The 25,000-nt window shown below is 40.0% G+C and overlaps 1 protein-coding gene across 6 annotated transcripts in view; it reads right to left on the reverse strand.

The window, feature by feature from the left end:
• Positions 1-25,000, reverse strand: part of LOC118824930 (spermatid perinuclear RNA binding protein) — a 117,381-nt gene that overhangs the window by 77,181 nt on the left and 15,200 nt on the right. For 3 of the 6 annotated variants that reach the window (XM_036595398.1, XM_036595401.1, XM_036595402.1), the window contains exon 2: positions 2,461-2,529. The gene's annotated coding sequence lies outside the window, so the exon portion shown is untranslated. Of the gene's footprint in view, positions 1-2,460; positions 2,530-2,634; positions 2,688-18,899; positions 19,177-19,522; positions 19,678-25,000 lie in introns of those variants that run through there. The other 3 variants (XM_036595399.1, XM_036595400.1, XM_036595403.1) reach the window with 3 other exon arrangements.

The following is a 25,000-nucleotide window of genomic DNA, read 5'->3' on the forward strand; positions in this document are numbered from 1 at the left end:
CGATATGTTAAAATCTATATCATGGGACAAGCTCACGCTATTCACTTTGACACCAGTAAACCTCCTACCCGTGTCTTTGAAATGGCAGAAAAGCTGGATTTCTCCGGTTAGCAGGAGATTTAAGGTACCATTGTGAACCTGAGTTTCATGCTTTATTTTCCACAGGAAATCTGTTCCTCACCCAAGATCCAGCACTAAAACCTGTGGTATACCCTCTCCCACCACGGCACTGTTCACTATGAAACCAGCCAAACGGCTCAGCCTAATGGATTTTCCAGGATCCAGTCAGATGAAATGGTTATTCATGCAGTCCTTCATGATCCATTTTACATTCCCTCTCTTCTTAACACATACACACATGCATGAGAGAGAGAGAGAGAGAGAGAGAGAGAGAGAGAGAGAGAGAGAGAGAGAGAGAGAGAGAGAGAGAGAGAGAGAGAGTGTATGGGGGTTGTATTCTTGGCATTAATGACAGTTGGTGAATCTCATTTATTTCCTGACGAGTATAAACACGTCCATGATTGAATGTGATTGTGCCTGTTCACCAAGGCCAAATATGGGGTCAATATGCAGTTACAAACGTAGTGCAAAAACTGTAAGATAGAGATTGACGAAAGGGCAAAAATATAATATTAGGATCAGTATTGGTGCATCTGCTGCACCAGTTAAAATTCTCCTTCAGGTACGTATTTTTATAAGAGCAGATAACAGCATACAAACAGTGTGAACCACACCAACATAATGCCATTTAGTTTAGCAACTGGATGACTAACTATTAAAAATGTTTCGTATAAAAAAATGAAGGTACACCCCAGAATGATACAACACTGTTAACCTACAGAAATAGGTTTACTTAAGAACCAAAAATCGTTTTATATGAAAAACAAATACACACATACCCTATGATATATCCAAACTTTCAAAAACTTTAATTTTACCGTGATATACATTTTTGCCCATACCACCTACTACTAATCACAATACATGAAGATATTTTCAGGACACATGACACTCATTATGATATTTTGCTTTACTGAAGTTTGATAAGTTAGAAAGGACGCGACACACTAGTATTACTGTATTTTAAAAACACTATCACAATTACATGCAGCAAGGCCAATTATGTTTTCATGGACTTATAGCTTTTTCAGGATTCAAACTGAAAAAAATAAATACAGCAAAACCTTAGACAGCTAAAGCGCTTGGGGACCTCTTCTTACATGTAGTTGGTCAGTGTTCTTTAAATACTAACAGTAACTACTGCATGCTCAGAAAAGCATATTGTGATATATTTAACACAATATATTGTTCAACTCTAGGGTAAGCTAGGAGTTAACTCTAGCTCGGTCGTTTTACTGGGTGGCTGCACACACAGCCGTCAGAGATGTAGGCTCTACTAAGAGATCTTAGTGTACTTTTTTATTGCTCAGTAAGCAGAGAAAAAAGGCTTCTCACATTCCACATCTTCTACATATACATAACTTTAAACAAAGCTGAAAGGTCATTCATACCAAAGCCTAAGAGCTGTAGCTGAGCCTGCTTTAATTCATAGAGTTATGTGCTGTCCTCAAACCCCCCCTGACCTAGTAAGATCCACTACTATGCATAAAATGTTTGGAAGGTGACATTTCAAACGTAAAGACTAATTAGTATCACAGTCTAAAGCACAGAACAACCTGATTACTTTCTATTCATTTTGAATGTCTGTTTAACGGGTCCAACAAACAAATGTCCAAATAAAGGCATTTGAAGTAGTATGTAAACACTGTTAAAGTTTCCAAATATACCATTCACCCCTCAGTCCATACAGTACATATATGGAAACTCAAAGAACAGCACATTTTGAATCCAGTTTTTGTGATGTCATGAAACAAACACATTTACATATATCTACCAATTCCGCCGCACCTATTCTAGAGGAAGTTATAGACGTGTTTCAGCCTGAACACAGGCACATTACAGGGCAGCCAACCAGAACAGAGCTCATTAACATATATCCGTATTAAAACTAAGTAACAAAAACAGCACAGGGTAAAAGGGTTGAAAAATGGTCAAAATAATTTACAACTGTGATACATAAACAGTGAACTTCTGGGTGGGAATGACAAATATAGGACATAAACTAAATGTATACATGAATAAATGAATAAATAAATGTACTCCAATTTAAATAGTAAATATTTAAGTACAAAACAAAAGCATTGGCTGTGTTTGTCTCATGACAGCATTCCTTAAAAATTTGTAGAGTTTTTCTTTCTACCTCTGTAAACAATTGACAATAATCCTACAAATAATCGGCTTATTTTTCCTTAAGTATCGGACAACTGTCTTTCTTCCAATAACTAACAGATTATGGCTGCCTAATTTATGAGCTGTCTTTGTTTTCTGTTACTGCTACCTACTTAAACATTATGTGAAAAGCAGAGGCAGAAAAAAAAAAAAGGAGAGAGATCTACTCACCTACTATCAGCAGCTGTGTCCTCCTCCACCTCCCCACGGCCTTACAGAGGGACGTGAGGTGTTCTGGACCTGAAAGACAAAACAAAAAAAAATCTGTCAGATATTCAGAAGGCATGAAGAAGTAAATGAAATAAGTGCATTAATTTGAGGGGGAACACAGCGTTCACTGCGGACCTGTTATTGCAAATATTAGCAGCGCAAGCTCACCAACAGAAATAGCAACAACCTGTTATTTACACAGCTTAACTAACGTAGGGTTAATGTTCAATTGAACCATGTCAAAACAGACTGATCAATGATTTGTGAGTGGCTACGTTATAGTGCCAAACACCCAGGCCTGAATGAACTCATGCAATGTACTATATAATAACTCTTAGAATCAGACACCAGTTTAAGGATCAATAGGACTGTACTGAAACTCTATGGAGCTTTAATAAACATAATTTATTAAAGCAGTCGCTCTCAGTTCTGATCCTGGAGTAGCAAGGTCTCACACATTTCAGTGCTCTCTCCTCTAACACAACCACTTCACTGAGGTACACAAGGACCAGGACTGAGAAATGCTGTATTAAAATATTTAGCTTACACAACTTTGCTTTATATAAATGAATAAAAGTCAGAGTCTGGCTGACTCGATAAGGATAAACATATCACTGATGGTGATTCTGAAAAGTGCAAACAACTTCAACATGAGCAAAACATCTTGGAAAATGTGCACCAAGTGTTGCAGGGAGACTTAGTGTATATTCTAGGCATGTAAACTTTCTACTTCATTAAGAAGCATTAAAATCTCATTTCACCACAATCCAGTTATTATAGTACCATTCATTGTTGATTCAATGTAACTGGAGGAACTATTTATACTGTAGTGGAACACAAGTGGAACAATACATCACACTTTTTTACATCTGGAAATGGCCCAAAAATGTTTTTTTGGTCAAAAGATAAGCACATACTTCAATTGGGCATTATTATAATTTAGTATAATTGATTCTACTACTCAAAAACCTCTGGTGTATCATAATACACAGATGCATTATCTATAATGCAATGTGCTGGTTAATGGCAGGAGCAGATCGCTTAAACCTGCTCAGCGTGGGCTGCCTTTCAAACACTGCAGAATTCTCCATGTGATGCACACACTGAATCACCAGTGACATGACTGCACTGTATCCATCACTACATCATCACCGCAAACACCCACAGCCAAACACACACAAAAACATACACATATACTCTGCCTCTCTGACCCTGTGGTTGAGAAGAGACACGAAAGTGGCTCCGAATGATTTCAGATGTGGGCTGTAAAAAGTGACTGAGTTTACACCTGGTCACGTCTTGTGTCTTTGAGTATCAGGACTATATCTGGACAAGGCCAAGCCACATAAAAATGCAAGTGTAAATGCACTCAAGACACTTTTAAAAACAGATAAAAAAAACTGATCACTCAAACCACATCAGGAGGCGGTCTGAGACACATTTGAGCCACATGTTATGGCAGTGTAAGCGCATCTGTCTCTCCAAGATACATTTGACAGTCAAAACCCGTCCCAGTACAATTCCTCACGATGTAGTACATCACTGGGCATATGATCTGTGTCTGCAAGGAAGATGATCATGGAGGACACACATGGTTGGGGAGCATTTCATTTTGTCTGGTCAAGAGCTATATGGACAGACACTACTGTGCAAAACAGGAAAAGGCTGAACAGACAAACAATTGGTAATCTGTTTCCACATAACGAGCCAATTTGCATATTATGTCCCACACAGGTCTCTGTTTTCAGTGCAATGATATGGGAATTGGGGGCCAATGCGAATATAAAATATTTCCATGTACATATCTGCTGATTCTGATACCAATACACAAGTTGGGATTTAATCTGCTTGGATTAATGTTATAGAGAAATGTAACATTTATTTGTGGAGCGTTGCTAATGATAATGGAAAAAAAATGCAAATGCAAAATGAACACATAATTTAGCACTGAAACCTAGCATCACCTCAACATTCTGCTCTTCCATAGTACAAGAAATACATCAATAAATATTAGTTTAATATATCGCTTAAAGAAAAAAAAAAGTCTGATGTTAATATTTAAAAAATGAAGGTAAATGAGAAAGGTTTATTGCCAATGCGGTTTTAAAAATTATAATACAATTCAATAAAATTCAACCTTTTATATTCTATTGTTTTTTTTTTAGAATTTTTGATTAATCAAAACTACACAGCAACCTCAAGTTGTCCTCTGAAACAGCCAGCTACTCCATCTCACCACACCATATCTTGAACTCAAACCCAACTCCACACCTCAACTTTGTAATCACTTATAGTTGACTTAACAGTTAATACAACTGGTTGACCAATGTCAGAATTCAATCCATGGTACAAGGATGAAAATTTGTAGCAGCCAGGCCGATTTGCCGCAGCGCAAACACACTTGAATACAAACACTGCAGCCCACAGCCAAAAGATACACAAACAGTTTACTCACAGCTGATTCTAGGGCTGCAACTATTAGTCAACCAAAAGTGGTTTAGACACCAGTTATGGTTAAAAGTCTATGTCCCATTGCATCATTTACACAAAATTGTATTTTACTTATGTACTATTGCTTGTATTATTATTGGTGATCCTGTATCAGACATTCACGAGAGGGGAATAAATGTTGGAAGTGCTGGGTAAAGGTATAGGCAAAGTAGAAAGGAATGAAAGGAATAAATGAAAGTGGTACAATCCTTCATTCAACAAAAGACTTCAGAACAAACACTATGAACATGTGACGTGATTCACAAACACTGCAATCATTTTCCAATTAAAACTTTTAGGGCAGCCCATCCATCTCCATCCATTCAGACATCGACCACAATAAACGTCGGTTTTGAGCTCTTGGGGGAAGTTGTCGTTATTTACAATTAAGAACAGAATCCTGGGATCAAACTGAATACATCTGTTCCGATCATCAAACTGGCATCATACGACGATCCTGCAGTTTTCCAGAGAGTTTTGATGAAGGAAAATCCCTCCAAGCAGTTTGTAAAGCAGCAGTCATGAGCCCAAAAGCCTTTACCTTACAGTTCTCATCCACCACACAAATGTCTCCCAAAGAGTGGCATCAGAGCGGAGCACCGGGGGATGCCAGTACCATCATGGTTCAAGATAGGATTGGGGTCAATCCCATTTCAACTCATTTAATTTACATTTCAGGTCAGCCAAAAAAATCAAAACTGACATGAATTGATGCAGAATCTAAAGAGATTTCACAAATAAGCAATTAAATTCACCTTATCAATTGAATTTATTTGTTGAATTGATGGAATTGACAGAATTGACCGTAACCCTGAAGCTGGCAGGACGCCAAGGCCTTAGCAGCGGGGTTGGTTGTCTTTGCATGAGCTCCATTGTCACAGCAACAACTGTCAGCATAGCACGTCTGATTGTTTGATGATAAATAAGGCAGTGAAAATTGTTTTCTGCGAGAGGGCGCCGGAGAGTGACGGTGGTACGTCTCATCTCTCCGATATGGAAATTAATTCGCATCGCAGCACCTGCGTTCATAAGTCACGGGTTTCTTTTCATCCTGGGGGGGCGGGTATTGGGGTGGGGGTGGGACAAGAAAGTGAGAGAGGTGAAAACAGCGACACAAATGAGGAGAGAAAAGGGGGGAAGGAAGGAGGTTTTATGGTGCTTAGAGAGCAAGACTTTATGAAGCATGGCAGACAATGAAAAACAAACACACGCCCACATATTTTCAGCTTCTTTTCTGTGATTCAATTTCAAAAGTAAGCAAACAAACAAACATCTGTTGCTTTTGCAATAAGGATATGTGTGACACACAAGACAAAAATGACCATGAGCAAATTATTACAGTTAAGGGTGGTGGGGGGGGGAGAAAAATACAGACAATGTTAAACAAGGTAATGCAAGGAAATATAAATGCAATAATAACGAGCCTTAAAATAAAATGAATCAAACAGTACCGTTACCAGCACTTTAATCAATGACCCGTGCTGTGACTCGTCAATAATGTAAGTTATTGTGTAAAGTCAAATCTGATCAAACTCATCAACATATACGTAGCAGTTTGTTCTACAGTAACTGAGCAGGATCAAAATTAGCCAGGATCGGAATCTGAAAATAATGGCTCCTAACATGCAACTGACAGTTGGATGATTTTATTTTGGTCAGTTCTTGTCATGTATATGTGTTGTTCATGCATATGTCAGGCCTATCCAAAATACAATAGTAATCTCTGTTGCACGTTTCCTTGACAAACACAAAACATTTGACAAAAAAATACCATTTATAAAGAAATTGGAATTGGCCATAAAAATTCAGAATCAATGCACTCCTAGTGGTTTTACTCAGTTTGGTTCATGTCCTAGTTGACCGTCCTTAATCCTAGGCTGCACGCTGCACATGCTTTTGGATGGAATCCTCCTGAATACATTTGACAAGATCATATCACTGTCTGGTGATTTTTTTTTATTTTTTGGTCTGCACCCAAAATAATCTCACAGTGAAGGAAGCGGACAGTGAAGATAACAACATGCAAACTCGGGTGTGGTTGCACCAGTCATGCCTTGTAGATAAAACGTTCTGTTTTCATAATTATAATATACATATATAGCAAGATGCAGGATGCAATAGGTTGGCTATTAATCATTTCAGGTATGACTTGCTCTCATTTGGTAGCTGCGGCTGGCTAATTGCCTCACTTAGACAGCTATGAGCTGTGCGCTATTGTCTGTGGAAAGGAACGTGTGCGGCTCATAGAAAGTGAAATTCAATTATCTCTCTCAGACAATCCCTCCCACACAACGCTCCAGTGTGAACAGAGGGAGGATGGCTCATTCTCAGGCTGAGAATAGCTCTACTGTAGACCACATGTCTAACAGACGGTTGTTTCTGGACTATAAATTGCTATTCATAATGTCACAAGCTAGGCCTGATCTCCTGATCTGATCATGTCTAGACAAGCTGGGCGGTCCTCACATTATCCGGGAAATGTCACTTTCCCTGTTTATACTTTGAGCATCAAAACACTAAAATGCTCATTTAGCAGGCAGACACATGTGGCTTACTTTGAAGTGAATTCTGCAGCAGGACTGACCAATACAAACATTTTATGATCAATGCAGATATTGATTTTAAAGGGATGTGAGGGCCCAAATCAAAAACTTATCCATTGCTGAATCTGCTGATTTAGTGGCATGTAGTGGAGAGGTTACAGGTTGCAACCACCTGAATAACCCTGCCACTACCCTCCCTTTCCAAGCATGTAGTAGAACCAACGGTGTCCATTAGGTTTTCAATTCACTTCTTTATGTTTTTTGCTTCTGTGATAAAGATTCACCCTGGCTGGCTAAATAATAAGTACAATGTTCCATTTGTCAAAATTCGGGTTTTCAAACTTTGCAGAACACAAAATGGTTAGCCAACACCAGCAGTAACCACTGATTCCTCTTCTTTCTGCATCTTCCGATCAGTTCTATAGCACCACCAAATTTAAGCTGCTGCTTCACCGTAAAAACACGAAAGGTGCTCTCTAGAGCCAATGTTTGGTTTGTTCCGTTCATGTTTTCTACTAGAAACACGGAGGCACAACATGGTGGAAATGAAAATGCTCCCTATGTAGATATGAAGGGCTCAATCTAAGCTAACGAAAACACGATTTGTAGTAACAGATGATTATACACTAAATAAAACATGATTTTGTGTACTATTTTCCATTTATGTCCACATTACCAAGCTGAGGTGGCACAAATCTGTTTTTTCGGGTTAGTGCATTACAGATCTGATTTTTTCAGAGCTGTGTGGACAGAAATCTGATCTTATCAAATCTGACCTGAGACACTTTCATATGTAGTCCTACATCGAATACAGATCCAATTTGTGGCCAAGCGACCTTAATGAGAACGCCCAGATCAGAATTCATTTTCTTCACTGTGTGTGTGACATCATTCAGTGTTAATGAGGCAGCAGCACCAAACCTAAAGTTAGACCCATTAAGCAGTACAAAAGCAAAGCATCTGACCTTTTTTCACCTTCATCTTGCTCTAAAAATGATGAACAGCTGAGAGAGGTTTAGAGCAAATTTTATTCATGATGAATATGCTGGTTAGTTTGCCGTTCATGACGCATGTGGATCATTCACAAAATGTTACTGGTTAGGATGTATACATGTGGGTCAATTCAGGACGCAGGTTCATTCATATTAAAGATAGATTTGAGTCCCATACCTACAAATGTGAACCAGAAAGATTGGATCTGAGCTAAAAAATATTGGAATTGAGCAAAGCTCAGATCTGCTTGTTCACATAGCTCTGAAAACATTAGTTTTGTCACATTAAGGCAAAGTGGTGGACTTGGTAATGTGAACGTAGCCTTATATACTGCACCTTGAAAGTCCAAGAAAGCCCCCTTCTGATTATGTATTTTAAAGGGGGGAGATAATTTGAAAAACAAAAGCTTTCTGTGGGGTCTGGCTGTTGGTCAGATAGCCAACATTACTGCTAGGAAGCCAAATATTACATCTTTATTTGTTAGCCACTACATGAGTGGTACATCACTGGGTTTCTTTATTGCCATGTTGGGCATTCCCAATGGTACTATGACATATTTGCTACTATATTTAGTATGCATTATGCTAGAGAACATTGATGGACAAATTCTGTCAAACCAATGAGGATTATTACAAATAACACATTAAATGCTAGTTTTAGGCCTGAACATTCCCTTTAAGAAGCTAAAAATTCCGACAACTGATAAAGTCAGCTGGTATCATATACTTAATGTTTATTTAGATTAAAACTTAGATTTTAATTTCAGTTCAATTTAGTTTTAGCTAAATATTTATTTAGTGGCTAATAATGGTCAGTTGTCAATTTGAGAACTGTCAAATGTGGCTGGCAGTTCTCAGATGTTGTAAGGTAAGGTTGAGATGCATTTTACCTGTATGTTATTTTGATGGCGTCTTCAAATTTACCAGCCTGCATTGCTGTAATGGAGACTGGCCTTTGACAAAGAAACTATTCGCTTATAACTGAGTGGTTTTAGAGATGTATTCTTTTTATTATAATTTCTAGTTATTTGTTTTTTATTTACTGTCTGTGGAACCTTGATGTCAGCTAATATCGAGCAACCGATATATTGGTTGAGCCCTAATGTGCAGGAGGTGGCAGCAGATGCTGGATTTGTGAGGGTGAGGTTTACAGGAACCTTCCTGCGAAGTAACAAACCTAGAAAAACATGATAACGCACGCAAACCTGCTATACCAAACTTCTACACAAACACAGCGATCATCTTTAGAATTCCTCAGGGTAAGCACCCATGTATGTACGTGTCAAAGGTAGTGTTAAAACCAGTCAGACTGCATACTGCAGCTCCATTCATCAAATATCAAGTCTAATCAGTCTGCTGCTCAAACCCTCTTTCTACTTGTCAGCAGTTGTAAAGGTCAGCTGGGCCATTACCACTCCACACAGGTGCCCTTTCCTTCCACAGGAACAACTCATTCCCACTTGCTGCCTTTTTAACAGATGCATTGGAGAAAGTTTCAGCACATCATTAGAGATAATGCAATGAAGTAGAGCATTATAGTTAACATTCCCGCTCTTCCTGTACACACAGTCTGATCAGCAGAGGCCTGTTGTCCCTCCTCCTCTGCTAAAACAGACCTAAACTTGTAAAAAAAAAAGTTAGGAGAAAAAAATCATGGTTCACAGAGTTATTTAAGAGTTTTTTTTCCCCAGATACTTTTTCCAGGAAGTGGATTAGCCCAAACCGAAAAAAGACCAGAAAAAACTAAACATAATTACATTCTGGACACACTAAGATGAGTTGTGCTTATGGCAAACACACATGGGTTTGTTTTTCTACAACATCAGGGCCTAGGTTCATACAGACTGTTATTATATACATAATGTGCCTATATAAGTGTCCCCTCTGCGTTCTATGTATGAAAGAACTTATTTAGAAGAAAGAAGAAGGTAATACTTTTACTGTAAACTTCAATTGTCCTGACACTGTAGGTTCCAACTAGGACTGGGATGGATATTGTTGATGATGGACAAGTAACTTGACAACGATGTGTGAAAGGCGATAATCGCCATTTTGATAAAAGAACTGAGTGAGAATTAGGAGGACAGCTTGAAAAATACTTTGGGGAAACTGGGGCTGTACTACAGAAACTTCCTATCTTTTGTCTGGTCCTCGTCTACAGTCGGTGTGCAGTATTTTCTGTATAAAATAAGTGTCTCGGTGGTTAGCTGAATTATGTAAAATGCCACTGTAATGATGGAAAACGCCTTGTTTTTAATGTGGAAAGCATGTGGATGTGGCTTCGGAAATCACTTGCAGTCTGAAGTTCCACCAGCAAGGAATCCCCAGCGCTATTAGCATACAAGTTGTAGTGAATCTACAGCAGAAGAAACTCACAAATGCATGTAATTGTAGTAAAGTTTACTGTAATGACAGATGGAGTAGTTCTCAAAAGACGTTGGGTTACTCAGTGTCATTTAATATTAAAAGATTTTAATTAAAAAAAGGGTTAATATTTAAAAAAGCAAAAATATAATGGAAAGCAGGTCAAAGCTGCCACAGATTGCGGGTATGTTTATTTTTTGGCGGGGGGGGTGTCGGGGGCTGAGCGATATTGTCGATAATCGCAATTTTTAACTTGAAAATATCATGCTTTTTTAGACATCACCCAACTCAAACATACGGGTAAAAAAACATGCGCGCGACACACACACACACACACTACTGTGATTAAAAGGATTCTCAACATCTGCAATCCCAGACAAACCCAGTAATCTGTGAAGCATGTCACAGCTGAAAGAGTGACAGATAGAAAGAGAGAATCCCAATTAACAACAACAACCAGAATAACTGCAGATCAACACACACACACACACACACACACACACACACACACACACACACACACACACACACACACAGAGAGAGAGAGAGAGAGAGAGAGAGAGAGAGAGAGAGAGAGAGAGAGAGAGAGAGAGAGAGAGAGAGAGACAGAAAAAAAAGAAAGAAAGAAAGAATAAGGAGTGAGGCGAAAAAAGAAAGGAAAGAAAGAAAGCACAAATTATGTGAAACAATCCAGCCAAAACAGCACAGGCCTTTGGAAGTGTCCCGCATAATTCCAGCCCACATTAGTCAAGAAGTTCAAAGCAGATCAAATGTAAAACAATACACCAACAAGCGTCCTACGGGACATCAGTAATGACCGTGTCCAGTCTAATGCAACACATTCAGCGTGACACCAATGCTGGAATAAGGAGCGTGCATTAAACTAAAGCCTAACAAAGGGCTCTGAAGCCTTCTCAGTCTTACAGAAACAAAAGTTGCAGTTCCATATGCTCTGTGATAAATATAGCCCTGGTCCTGAGGAACAGGTTACTATTTTTGAGCGAGGCACGCAGGTGGGCGTAATTACACTTACGTGGCTCATCGTGATTGGATGCGTAACCTGTCAGTCACCTGCCAGCAAAGGTCGGAGTCGTGCTAGCATTCCAAGCTGTGTGTCGTTCGCTTCCTCGCTAATGACCAAAACATTTTCAACATTAAAGGACCCGTCTGTCGCTTTCTCAGCAGATACTGGCCATATCCAGTGAAGTCATCCTGCACGTTTAATCTCCACTCAAACAGTGAATGAGCAGTGAACACAGCCAATGCTGAAAAAAACCCTGCTGAAATGACTTGAGCAACTCCAAGTAAACTCAACTCTATACAGTACCAAAACACGGTTCTAAGAGTTATAACAGTTTGTTTAAAAGGTTCTTTGAGGTTGTGTGGTTGTATTTATAAAACCACTGCCTTTGCCAGAGAACACTTGAAGAATCCCTGTTTTACAGGGTAGCTCCTAACTGGATCTCTGTCTGTTATCAGGGAGAATGAGGACAGATAGAGTGTTCAGGGCTTATCACTGTTATCAGGGGCTTTCGACCCCAGTCTGGCCTCAGCATTGACTGCCTGTCTCTCTGTTGGGGAGTAATTTGAGTAAATAGACAGACGGTTGAATACGGGGTTATTTGGTGCTAATGACACTGTGAGGCAGTCTGTAAGTGTCTGAGTGTTAAAGTGGAGCCGTTCTGAAGGAGGTGTTGAGGAGAAAATGGCCCGGAGATTAGGCGGCTCAAGTGCTTCGAATGGAACCTCTTATCTAGCCAAAAGAACCGGCGACATTCAGCTATTCAAGCTTGCTTTTCATTCATGATTCTTCGGGGAAATGAGGGGGAAATCCACCACCTTCCCCCGCCCCGAGGATAGGAAAAACTCCGTCTGACTCGTTTCACAGAGTGAGCCAGCACAGAAGAGCGATCAGAGGGAAATGTTAGTATCCAACGCAGAAAAACAGCATTTGAGGAGAGGCTGTCAAATGAGAAATACTCAGAATTCCCTAAAGAGTCTGTGAAAATGTTTACAAAAGCTTTTTTGTACATTCCTTTGGAAGATCATTTGGATTAATGGGCCTGGAGTGACAAACACACTCAAACAGCTCAGAAGTTTCAACTAGCCCAGCTCTGTAGTCTCTGAAATTATAACCTATTTGAATGTTAACTAGAAAGGGTGAAATGATTTCAGTACAGTATTGAAAAATTCCATTTGATTTAACATTTTTTTTAATACTTCTTCAGTCCTGTCCTTATGTTAATGTGTTAATTTTTTCTATTTTCAGTTTTTTAGAGCATTTAACATCAGAAAAGTACATATAAAAGTACATTTACAGTGCCACATGCTAATCTATTAGCCACAAGCTAACAAACTAGCCATGATACAACAATACAATATGTTGCAATATAATACAATATGTTGTACTGTTATATCCCTTGTCTCTCCTGATGTAATTTTTTCACCGTCCCTCATGGAAATCAGACTCAATGATCAAAACTAGTTATCTGAGTGCATCCCATTAAAGAAAGTGAACAGTGACAGGCTTATGTTATGCACACACCCACTTTCAAAAGACTGGACTTTTTTTCTGATAAATAAATTCTAGTAGTTGCGATATTTGGAGATTATTTTGTTAGAGGAATGAAAAACTACTGACACCTCTATTAACTAGTGCAAAAGGGGCTATTACAATTCAATAAATACCCAAAAGGCCAAAACACTGGAGAGAGATTAGCTGAACGGCTTACTTCACCCATGAGATTAAACAAAGCTTAACTTCTTCTCAGCTTCTCATGAATCAAGATGAATGCTGTAAGAGTTTAACCAAACACACTAACTGCCCGTGTTTGGGCACTGAAACCGATACACAGCCGGTCGGAGTGGGGATTTGAGCAGCTTCCTCACAGATAAAGCTTCTGTTAGTCTCTTGCAAACATGGCCTCAAGCTGGCCGTAAAAGCACCCCCACCAAAACAAGTACCAGCCCTGGCCATCTCCAGGACCAGCCTGCCACTTCTAATTTATGTAACCTTTGACCGAGGACCTAAATATTTACCTTACACTCTCTCCTTCGTCTCCCTCACCCTGCTTACCTTGTATCGCATTGCAAAGCAGCATAATGCCAGTTAAGAAAAAGCATTAGCTATTGCTAAGGCAGGTCAGCAGCGAGGGAAAAAGACAGAGATTAAGCTACGTGAATTAAAGTGCAGTGTTTTTGGCTTTACTAGTGAAATAAATAATAAATTACTAAATTAAAAAGTAAGAAAAAAAATTAAATAAACAACATGTAATGGGCACTGCGCTGGCTGACCCGGTCCAACATGGTCTGTAGCACTGAAGATTAAAGAGAATTAATCCCGGCATGTAGGACATGGTTGCCCCAGAGTTTGAAGAGCGTTTCACCCACCCAAAAACGCAGCTACAGAATCTGTTACTCTCTCTCATGATCTACTGTCCATGAAGGTCTACCACTGTTGCAGGCACAAAATACTGATTTATAATTAACGACAAACAGTCTACTCAAAAACAATGCAAGATCTTTAGGATACTGTTTAGCATAAAGTGGTAGTACTCAGGACGCATTCACTGGCTTTATTAATGCAAAATGAAATATGATCTAATACTGTGATATATCTGAAACATTTTCAACTTCATTACAGCTCAGAACTATTTCCCCACCTCCTTACCAGCCAGACACACATGCACCCTTTTTTCTAAACATCACTCAAAGCCCAAACTGGGCCAATTATTTTTTCCCCCAACTCTGCGGTTACCATAGCGACAGGTGTTGAGGGACGCAGTTCGATATGACATGCGTGTATGTGTGTGCAGCTGAGGTCCCTGTACCATCCCAGGACACACAAAAACATACAAAATGTGTCTCAAAACAGCTGCACTTTCTCTAATCAGCTGAGGCTATCTCAGTCAGAGTCTCTGTAAGATAAAAGAGTGCACAGTTCCTTATCAGGGCCAAGGAGAGTGCAGGATGCCGCTAATAAGACAGAGCAAAACCTACTGCAGTGTGTGCTTGCTCTCAAATTAAGCAGGTCATACATAAGCACCACACACACTTACTCACGCATACGCACAGACTGGAAGTCCTGGGACTTGCCACCGCAAAGAGCACGAAGATATCTGAGCTTCTAATCAGCTTATAATTAAGAGCTTATAATCAGTAAGCCACAGTGTCCTGGAGAGCCAGAGAAAGTGCCGAAGCCACTAAGGCACTGCAGTGCAGTCTAAAGACTACAGTACAAACACAGTTATCACACATACAGGTATCTGGAGGGCTCCAAAATAGAGCACAAATACAGTCAGTAGAAACACTAGGTGCCTGAAATACACCATAAATCATAAATATCAGTATCATATCATTGCACTGTTACTACCATATTAGCCTGTGACCAGTATGACAGGTTAGAGCCAACATATTAGCTTGTGGCTGGAGTACTACACTGAGAAAAAAGTGCTGAAACAGCATATAATCACAGTATCCAGACACTGCTTCTTAAGAGTGAATTCAGCTACTTTTAGGTGCCATCATTGCTGACACCAGAAAATCACCAAAGAAAAGCACTGCCAATGAGCCCAGAGTCACCAGACCCAATGCAAAGAGTCAACCAGAGGGGTCTAAAGCCCCCCAGCATTGGGCTGTGGAGCAGTGGGACAACGTTCTCTGAACCGTTCTCATCCTTATTAATGAAGTTTTTGGCAGGGTTCAGGTTTATTTTGCTTGTTCGGTCTGTTTTATGCCAATTTCAAAAAGATAATCTCTTTGGCATTTTCATAGATCAACCCTCTATAATGTAAACTGTTGATTTGTCCCGTTTAAGTCAACAATTATTACATTACAACTCAACAAGTCCTGAACTTGGCCATTCACCTTTGTTTAGAATATGTAATGTATGCATCAAGCTAAAGGAATACAATGTAACTGCAGTGATTCTACTGCCTATTAAACACAAAAAAACATCACTGTACCGCAGGTCTGCTTGCGACTGTGAGAAATCTATGAGGTAGATATACGGTGTGAATGCAGTGATCAGAAAGTGTAAATAGGTGCTGAAATCAGGAGGATTGTGGGATGGTAAAAGTGCAGAGCTAAAGCAGGTCGGCTTCTACAGCCTGGCTCAGATATGCGTCCCAGGAGACTGCACCATCCTCTACAAACACTGCCGCAAACACACTCGCTGACACAGACAACCACGCGCCTGTGTGTGTGTGTGTGTGTGAGTGCGCACTCTGAGTGAGAGAGAAAGAATCCATATGTGTGTGTGAGACAAGGAGGAGCATGTGTGACAGAGACTGGAGAATAAGAAGAGGGAGGGCGTGTGTGTTGAGGCGGGAGAGAGAGAGAGAGAGAGAGAGAGAGAGAGAAAAAGAAAGAAAGAAAGAAAGAAAGAAAGAAAGACATGAGAAAGAAACGGTGAAAAAAAGAAAGAAAGAAGAAGAAGAAGAAGAACAAAAAGAAAAAAGAGAGAGAAAGAGTGAGAGTCTGTGTGTAAATGAGAGACTGATGGAGAAGGAGATGAGGGGGGTGTCTATTCTCCTCCTGTCTCCTGTCCTCTCTCGGCTCCGTCACTGTGTCCCAGTCAGGGATTCAGTCTGAAACGCTGCTCTTCACACTCCTGTCTACAGCAAGATGCCTGACAAGATGGCGAACGTCTCCTTACCCGGCTGTTTGCTTTGAACCAGCAGTGTGTTTCTGCTCCAGCTCATTAAGAGACCCTCTCTCCCTCTCTCTCTCTCTCTCTCGCCCCCCCTCCTCCGGAAGAGAGAGCTGTGAAAAAGCGGGGTACAGCAGCAGACAGGCATCCACAGTCTTCTTCTTGTTCTCCTAATATATAAAAATAACTCCAACCGAAAGCAAAGTGGGTCAGCCAATTCCCAGGGTGCCACGGAGAGGCAGCCAGTCGTATCGCTACGGCAACAGAACAGAGCGGAGCTTATCTCCGCTGTAGGCTACATCCCACAGACCTGTTCACATCCTCCTCTCCTCTTTTTCCTCCTCCCTTTCTCCTCCTCTTCTTCCTTCCCTCTGCTCTAATCGCCACCCTACCTTCCCTCCACATCCTGGGACAGGATAGGAAACTGTACAATACAATATTAAAGGGACCCATATTTTACATTTTTCTTGTACTTTATGTTCACCTCCTCCCCCCTCAGGTCCACTTATGCTGCTTGTGCTGGTTTACATGCCATAAATTAATTCATTCATTTTTACATTACCATTTTCCCTTCTTAACAGGATATGCTTGCAGCATTAACGTCCTATTCGGACAGGGTTAGTCTGTATAGTCAGTATAGAGTCCAGTGCCTTTTACTGTCTGTAAAACAAGCCATGAAAATAACCTCAGGTTACATGAATCCTGTGCAAATTGACATCATATTCTGAGGAAAGTGAGTTTATAAAGTATTGAGGCTCGAAGAAGCATTTACATGTGTTCTCTGACGAAGCCGAAGTCAGCTTCTTATTTGCCAGCTTCTTGTTCGAATTTTCCTGTTCCACCTGAAATAGTGCGCCAATTATTATTATAATGCCTTAGGCACCAGAATGTAACTGCTGTACCATTTAAGGTGGAACGGAAAAATTAGAAAAACAAGCTGGCAAATAGGAAACCAACTTCAGCCCTGTTGTTCTCTGCGGCAAAAATCAAGCTGATATGTAAAGTTTCTATCCTGTCTCACCTGTACAACTCAGAACATGTAAAAATTACAGACAAAAAGTATGATTTTATCCAGTGAAGTTGACTTTTCTGTTAATTCCCAAGCTAATGGCTAGTAATGGTACTAATGACGCACTGCATTCACTTAAGTCAGCTGGGTAAATGGTTAGGGTAAACAACATCATGGCTAAATCAAACATTTTAAAATCTTGTCTACTCTTTTCTGGAGTGAAGGCGGCGTGTAAATTGACTAGCCACTCCCATCTTGGTCATTTAGACTGAGACTTATCATGTGTGAACTGCTCATTCACATTACAGATGTCCAAAGATAAAGTGGTACCCCACCTCTCCATGGAAAACTCATCCCGTTCAAATAGGGCTTAAGACTGATATATAAATGATCTCTGTTATGATTGGCCACCCTGTATTGCATTTCATACAAAAAGCAGTCCAAGCAAAAACACTCCTTATAACTTCAGCGTGAATAGGTGAGGCTGAATATGCCGGTAAGTAAGCTCTAAGCAGGCTGTTTCTGAAGCCTAATTTCCATACATGGAAACCATATAGAGTGAATGTTAAAGTTTCAAAACGTACCAATGTTGTATACTACATCAAACTTTTTAATTTCAGAAAAGCCAGGAAAACTTCATATATTTATATATATATAGATATTATCATATATAGATATTTAACACGTGCACACAAACAGTTCCTGGCCTCTAACCTTCTAAGAAAGACCTCTGACCATGAAGCAGGTTTTCACTGCCCACATGGCAGCATTTATGCAGATATAAAACACCAAAACTGACCCCAGATCAGCTACATCATACATAAGGAACATCATAATGATGAAAATCACCTGTTCTCCAAACTGTTCTTCATTGACTAATTATACTCACTAGCTATTAATTTCCCCATATTTATGTTCAATTTAAACCATTTATACTTTTAAACAAAAAGAAAAATTGCAATCACAAATGGCAGCCCTGTTAAGAGCATGATAAATATATTTTACAGTTACAGACGCCCCACAAACAGGTCACAAATCATGAATTATCCTTGAGACTGACCCATTTCAGACCTAGGGAACACGATAAAGTTCAGTAATGTTGAACCAACGCACATAAAATAAAAGTTTAAATCACAAAGATTTTTTAAAACTTACAATTAGTTGCTATTTACACACAAGTGCCCTCACAAATCACAATTCTTGAAATGAGAACCTTTAAAGCCAGTGAACGATAGTGAGTCAGAGATATAAAGAAGACAGCAGAAGTAAACTGTTTTGAGGGTTTGGGTTTGCTTTGCTTGTTCAATCTTTTACAACCCCTTTCCTACACCAGTCTTATTAGCACGTCTCACCTCAAGGGTCAACTTGTCCTGCTCACCACCAAGACATCAATCCCGAGAAGCCGAAGGTGCTGCTAACTCGAGCGCCCGCCGCTCTAATCAATGAGCCGTCCCCAAGCACAGCTCGCGTTTCGCTTGGCAGGTCTGTCTGCGTAACGCGGGTTTGTTTATTGCTTTAGCTGGAGATGTGCAGTTCAAGGTTTTGGTCTCAGTCTGTAAATAGTAAACAGGCAGCAGTGTGAGAGAGAGAGAGAGAGAGAGAGAGAGAGAGAGAGAGAGAGACAGACAGACAGACACAGAGAGAGAGAGATAGACAGAGAGAGAGAGAGAGAGAGAGAAAGACAGAAAGAAAGACAGAAAGAAAGAGAGAAAGAGAGAGTAAATAAATGAAAGGAAACAGCACAGGCAAAAAAAGAGAGAGAAAGAGAGATTGGCCTCAGTCTGTAAATAGGCAAGAGAGAGAGAGCGAGAGAGAGAGCAAGAAAGAGAGAGAGAGAGAGAGAGAGAGAGAGAGAGAGAGAGAGACAGAGAGCAGAAATAGCATTAGCTGAGCAGCTATCCACTCCTGTGACGTAACCGAACACACTGGAGAGACTCGACAAGCTTCAGGCTGAAGCCTGGGGTCTGGCTCTTACCCAGAATTCACTGCATGCAGGACACAGACAGGTGACTTAATTCTGTGAACGCCAACAGCCCACGCTAAGCCCCGACACCGAACGCTAATCAGGAGAGACTGATGTAATCCAGCTGGTAGATAACTCTCCGTCATCTCTCAGATTACAGACGCTTCCTACCACACACACACACACACACACACACACACACACACACACACACACACACTCACTTAAATAATTTATCAGTGTAAATGTAAAGATAAAATCAGAAGAGAATTTGGCTGAAGCTGACTTTATAACAAAAGCGCATATTCTAAACTTAAAGCAAAATCAACCTAAAAGATAAGCTTCTGCAAAGACAGTGTGGTATTCCTCGACAGAGAGAGACAGAAAGACAACTGAGAAACAAAAAAAGGAGAAGAGAAAGATACAAAGAAAAGAAGGTGAGAAAAAAAGAAAATGTGTGAGAGGGAGAGAGAGTGAGAGAGAAAGACAGCAAGAGAGAGACAGAGAAAGACAGAGAAAGACAGAGAGAGAGAGAGAGAGAGAGAGAGAGAGAGAGAGAGAGAGCGCCACACACTCACACACAGTCACTGATGGTGAGAGACAGAGCCACGGATGGACTGACAGACAGAGAAAAGAGCGAGAGACAGAGAGATCGAGAGACACAGTCAGTCAGTGAAACCAAGAGGAAGAAAGAGACAAATATGCCGTTCCCCATTCACGCAGCTGTTTCAATACAGAAATATATCAGACCCAGGAAGCTGGCCTAAAACCTCTCACGCCAACACGCAGTCACTCAGAGCTCTTATTGTCCTGCAGTATCTCTGTTCACCTTGACCTGATAACTCTGCACTCCCAACTCTGTGTGTAGAAATGAAGGCAGCGATATTCAGGGGAGGGTCTCTTCGCAGCACAGCAGAGATTTCCAATTACACGGCCCACCACGAGGGCTTACATATACCCAACACCAGAGAAGACCGGGGAGAAATGCGCAAAGCCTAATGTTCACATCCCAACAACAGCAGGTAGTGTTCGCCTCGCATAAAGAGAGAGTTTGAAGAAATATCATTTTCCCCATATCATAAATGTAATGCCAAGACATAAGGGATGCACGATGATACAGGAATCATATCAGCATTGGCCAATAATTGTTTTTTAAAAAATAAATCAACATCGGGTCAATGCTTAGATTAGAATACAGCATCTGAAAGTACCTTCTGTTTTCTAGTTTACAGTATTGAAATTTGCATTGTGTAAGTTATCGAATATAATACAGACTTATATGAAAAGTGTTTCCAAACTTTTAAACCGTGTACACTGCATAAACATTTAAGAATGGTTTATATGCATTTTTGGTGTCCAGTTTCTATTACTGATATTGAATGTCAAAATGACAAATTCTGAATATGCCAAGTGACTGCAAACTGTTTAACATGAACATAAAGCATACTAAAAGCATTCAATCAGCAGCACTAAGAGGAACTAGCAGAAGCATCTCTGAACTCTGTTTGGTATCTACTAGTTTGCATAACGTCTACACTTTTCAAAACACACCTCTCTAAACCGATCTCTCTCTCTGCTTCACTCGCTCGCTTGCTCTCCATCTGACTCACACACACATACATACACGGCCCTAATCTCTGTGACTCAAAAGCAATTATCCGACAATTACGTTATGAATATGCTATTAAAGAGTCAGTGTGAGTTATGAGTGTGAGATGGAGAGTAAGTTGAGATGAAACGCTCCGTCTTTTTTCCTCCTTCTCGGCTCGTTTGCTGGCCCTCGTTCTCGACATCATCCGTCTTCAGAAACGATACAACTCACAAACATCAAATAATCAATTTCTAATTTGGCTTCGGCGCAGAGCAAAACACGGGCTGTTTTTTTTCTCCGAGTTCAGCATAAGAAGTGGAGCTGCTGTAAACCCACGGATGAAAAAGGAGAGTAAAGATTTCCTGACAGGAGGCAGAAGGAGGAGGTTTGCGTTTTGCTAGGCTGTGTAGTGTTTGTGAGTGGCCAGTCACAGGGTCGCTGGACCGAGACGGCTACAGAAATGTGGCTTCAGGGATTACTCTAGAGGCATCAGGGGTTAGATCTGTCTACTGTGTACACACACAGCTACCCTACCCTCTCTGTCTCTCACCATCTTCTCTTTCCAGTCACCTTCTCCTTCACAGTCTCTCTCTCTCTCTCTCTCTCTCTCTCTCTCTCAAGCCTCAAGGTGGATAATTTGATATGATATCATAAGCTACATCACAATACACAGTATACTTTCAATTCAGTATTTTAAACAATGTAATATAATTTAAAACTGTATTGCTGACATGCTCCTTGCTGTCTTTCTGAATATCTCTCGTTTACTGTCTTTTGTGGAAACCACCGCCATTGATCAAAACTAGGCTTGTGGACAAAGTAGGCTGGGGGGGTGGGGCTTATGCTGTACATGTACCCACACTCAAATAATCACGTATAAATTCTAGCAGTTGATTTAATTTGTCAGTGTGAAATGGATGCCACTGAAAAAGCTATTTTTAAGAACTTATTACTCCACAATCTGTGTGGTATATAATTAGAGCTCAGCACAATCAAGAAATTAACACATAAAACATTGAAAATTACAACAAATCCTGACCTCAGAAGCATAAATTCTATCAAACCTGAAAATATATGCATCATTACACCTCTAAATATACCTTTTAAGAAAACTGTAAGTATGGTCAATACTTAAACAGCCCATATCATGGAAAACCACATTTTATTTGCTTTTTAGGAATTAAATGTTTCAAAACATACCTCTCACTCCCCAGTCCATATATTGAAAAAAAAAAACAAGCTGCAAAAACAGCCTCTTTTAAATTCATTGTTTTGGTGAGGTCATGAGGAACCAAACAATTTACAATTATCCACCTATTCACCCTACAGCAGGCGTGTTTTAACTGCTTTTTGAAAGAGGTACAACACAGGTCAGCCAATCAGAACCAAGGTCATTTACATATTGGTTGTTGGCACATTAACAAACAGGCTGTTATTTCTAAGGAATAAAGAGAGGATGGACAAGGGTCATGTAAAAGTGAATTATGACAGGGTACATAAACTCACACAAACATAAGTGGGCCTCGGGCGATAAAATAATATACAAGAAAAATGTAGGATACGAGCCCTTTAAAAGGACACTGACTAACTGCAGCTTTCATTAAAAGGAGGTTTGGAAGTGGCTCCCTAGTGATGTAGCTGTCTAAGGTCTATTTTAGAGATCACGGGTATGATCTATGACGATGCTAGAAGTCCAAGAGAGCATAATTGGCTGTGTTGAATTGGATATAGCACCATGTAGTATGTAAAACACTGAATTAACTCATTAAATGGCCAGTGGTCACTTTAGCTTAATTGAACTAAGTAAAATCATAAACTTAAATGAAGAGTCAGCACTTAACTTAAGATAAATATTTAAGATATTTTATGCAAACAGCCACAAAACCTGTCAGCAGGTCCACACTCCTGTATCATAAGAATAGCTCTGCATTGCGTCCCATACTGAATAATAACCCTGATGTAATAAGCCTGGGAGCCTAGAAAATAAATCATTACACTCATCATGTTGATAGCATTTCAAAAATTGATAGCATTTTCACTGCTGATGTGTGCTGTATCTGTTCTGAGGTTTTTCCTCAAAACCTTCTCATTTTCCCCTTCTTCCCCATCTCTCTCTCTCTTACTCTTCATCTCTCTCCCTCCTGGGATCAGTGCTGTAGGACCTAAGACCAGTCTTTCACCCATCTGCTGCATTCTGGCTGCCTGAACCAGAGGACACAGCAATGCCAGCTGAGAGAAACCAGGGCAAGGACAGCAGCCCTGTTTCACCAGCAATTTAACACACATCAGTGTCAAACTTCAACTAGGCCAGACAGAACCGTACTATATCGCATCATATAGCAAAAAAAAACTTAAAAAGTTCAGTATTCCTGTTTGGTACTTTGAACAAAATGCGCACTACAAATTAGGCTCATTTGTGAATGTCATCAACTCTTGGATATATATTGAAAATAAAAAGTCAATACATACATAGCTCAGTGCAAAATGCTGGCACAAAATTTGCCATCTGTGGTGATCACTATTTTCAGAAAATGCCAATTAAAAGTCTCAGTTTGTTAAAGGTTATTCCCGATTCCAACAACCACACCCCGGCTATTAAAAATGACAGTGAGCTTTCATGCAAAGAAGGTATCAAAAAAGGTTTTGGCATCAGTATCATATCTGATGTACTGGTATCAGAGTCTGCATCAAAAAATTCAAATAATATGCAGCCCTAGTGCTGAAGAAAGAGTGTGCATATACAAACACCCACAGACAAAATCTGACGGTGTCAGTTACCCTCAATGAACAGCTTGTCATAACAGCGCTCCAGCTCTGATAAGTCTGAACTAGATGTGTGTGACAGAATAGGAGAGCCATAAACAAACAGTTGTGAAAGGAGACATAGGAACAGTGTGGTGAATATATAAATAGGCATTAGAATAAATGAATAGTTACAACATGCCTAGTACTGGGTAGTGTCATTACAGACTGAACAATTTTTTCGTTTTTGTATTGAAATCGCAAGAGCCGCAATGGAACTTTTTGATTAATTGAATAATAATGAGCTTGTGAACTGCCAGTCAGACATACTACATTCAGTGTATTCATGTCTTACAGCCCAAAAAATGCCTGGAGCTTAATTTATAGAAAATAAATCATGTTTAAATCACTGTTGCAATATTGGCCAGAAAAATTAGACACTGTTTCCTCCAAAGTGTCTAGCCCTTGTATCACTAAAATGACTAAAAAATGTAGGATTTGAAACTGCCAACAAATGGGGTCAACAAGATAAATGGCTCAGTGGAATAAACAGAGTCTAATACTGCAGTGCTGTGATGCACAGATATGATTTTTGGGCCAATATCCATAAACCACAAGTAACACCTTGTTGCAGATGATATCAATCGACGATTGATCATTTACCCCTGCCCCTTTTGTAAAATTTCTTCCTACTATAATAAGGCAAGGTTAAAACTTTTAAGATGAAAATCAGAAAGCAACAGGTCCTGTAAACATGTATATATTTGGCAGACCCTTACACAGAGCGATTTATTGCGTTAACATGGTCTTGGCCAAGGACTTTTATTGTGGCATTTTTGCCTAGATAGGGAATCAAGCCTTTGACCTTCCAGGTATGGTGCTGTTCCACATAGGCTCCACTTCAGAGAGTTTGAAAAGAACAAAAACAGCCACCACTAGTGACTACATGTGGGTCACCTGCATGTAGGAGCCATAAAATGGGTTGTCTGTCGAAACCATCAGCTGTAACTGACAGCTGTAATTATCCTAACTGTCTGTGAATAAAGCATGAGGCAAGAGTTGGCAATATCATAACTGAGATGGTGTAATATTAATAATAATGTATTTTGCGATGGGTATCCAACTTATTTAGGGACCGCAGATGGCAATTAGCTAGT

Source organism: Colossoma macropomum, unplaced genomic scaffold (assembly GCF_904425465.1).
Source record: "Colossoma macropomum unplaced genomic scaffold, Colossoma_macropomum, whole genome shotgun sequence".
Taxonomy (NCBI): domain Eukaryota; kingdom Metazoa; phylum Chordata; class Actinopteri; order Characiformes; family Serrasalmidae; genus Colossoma; species Colossoma macropomum.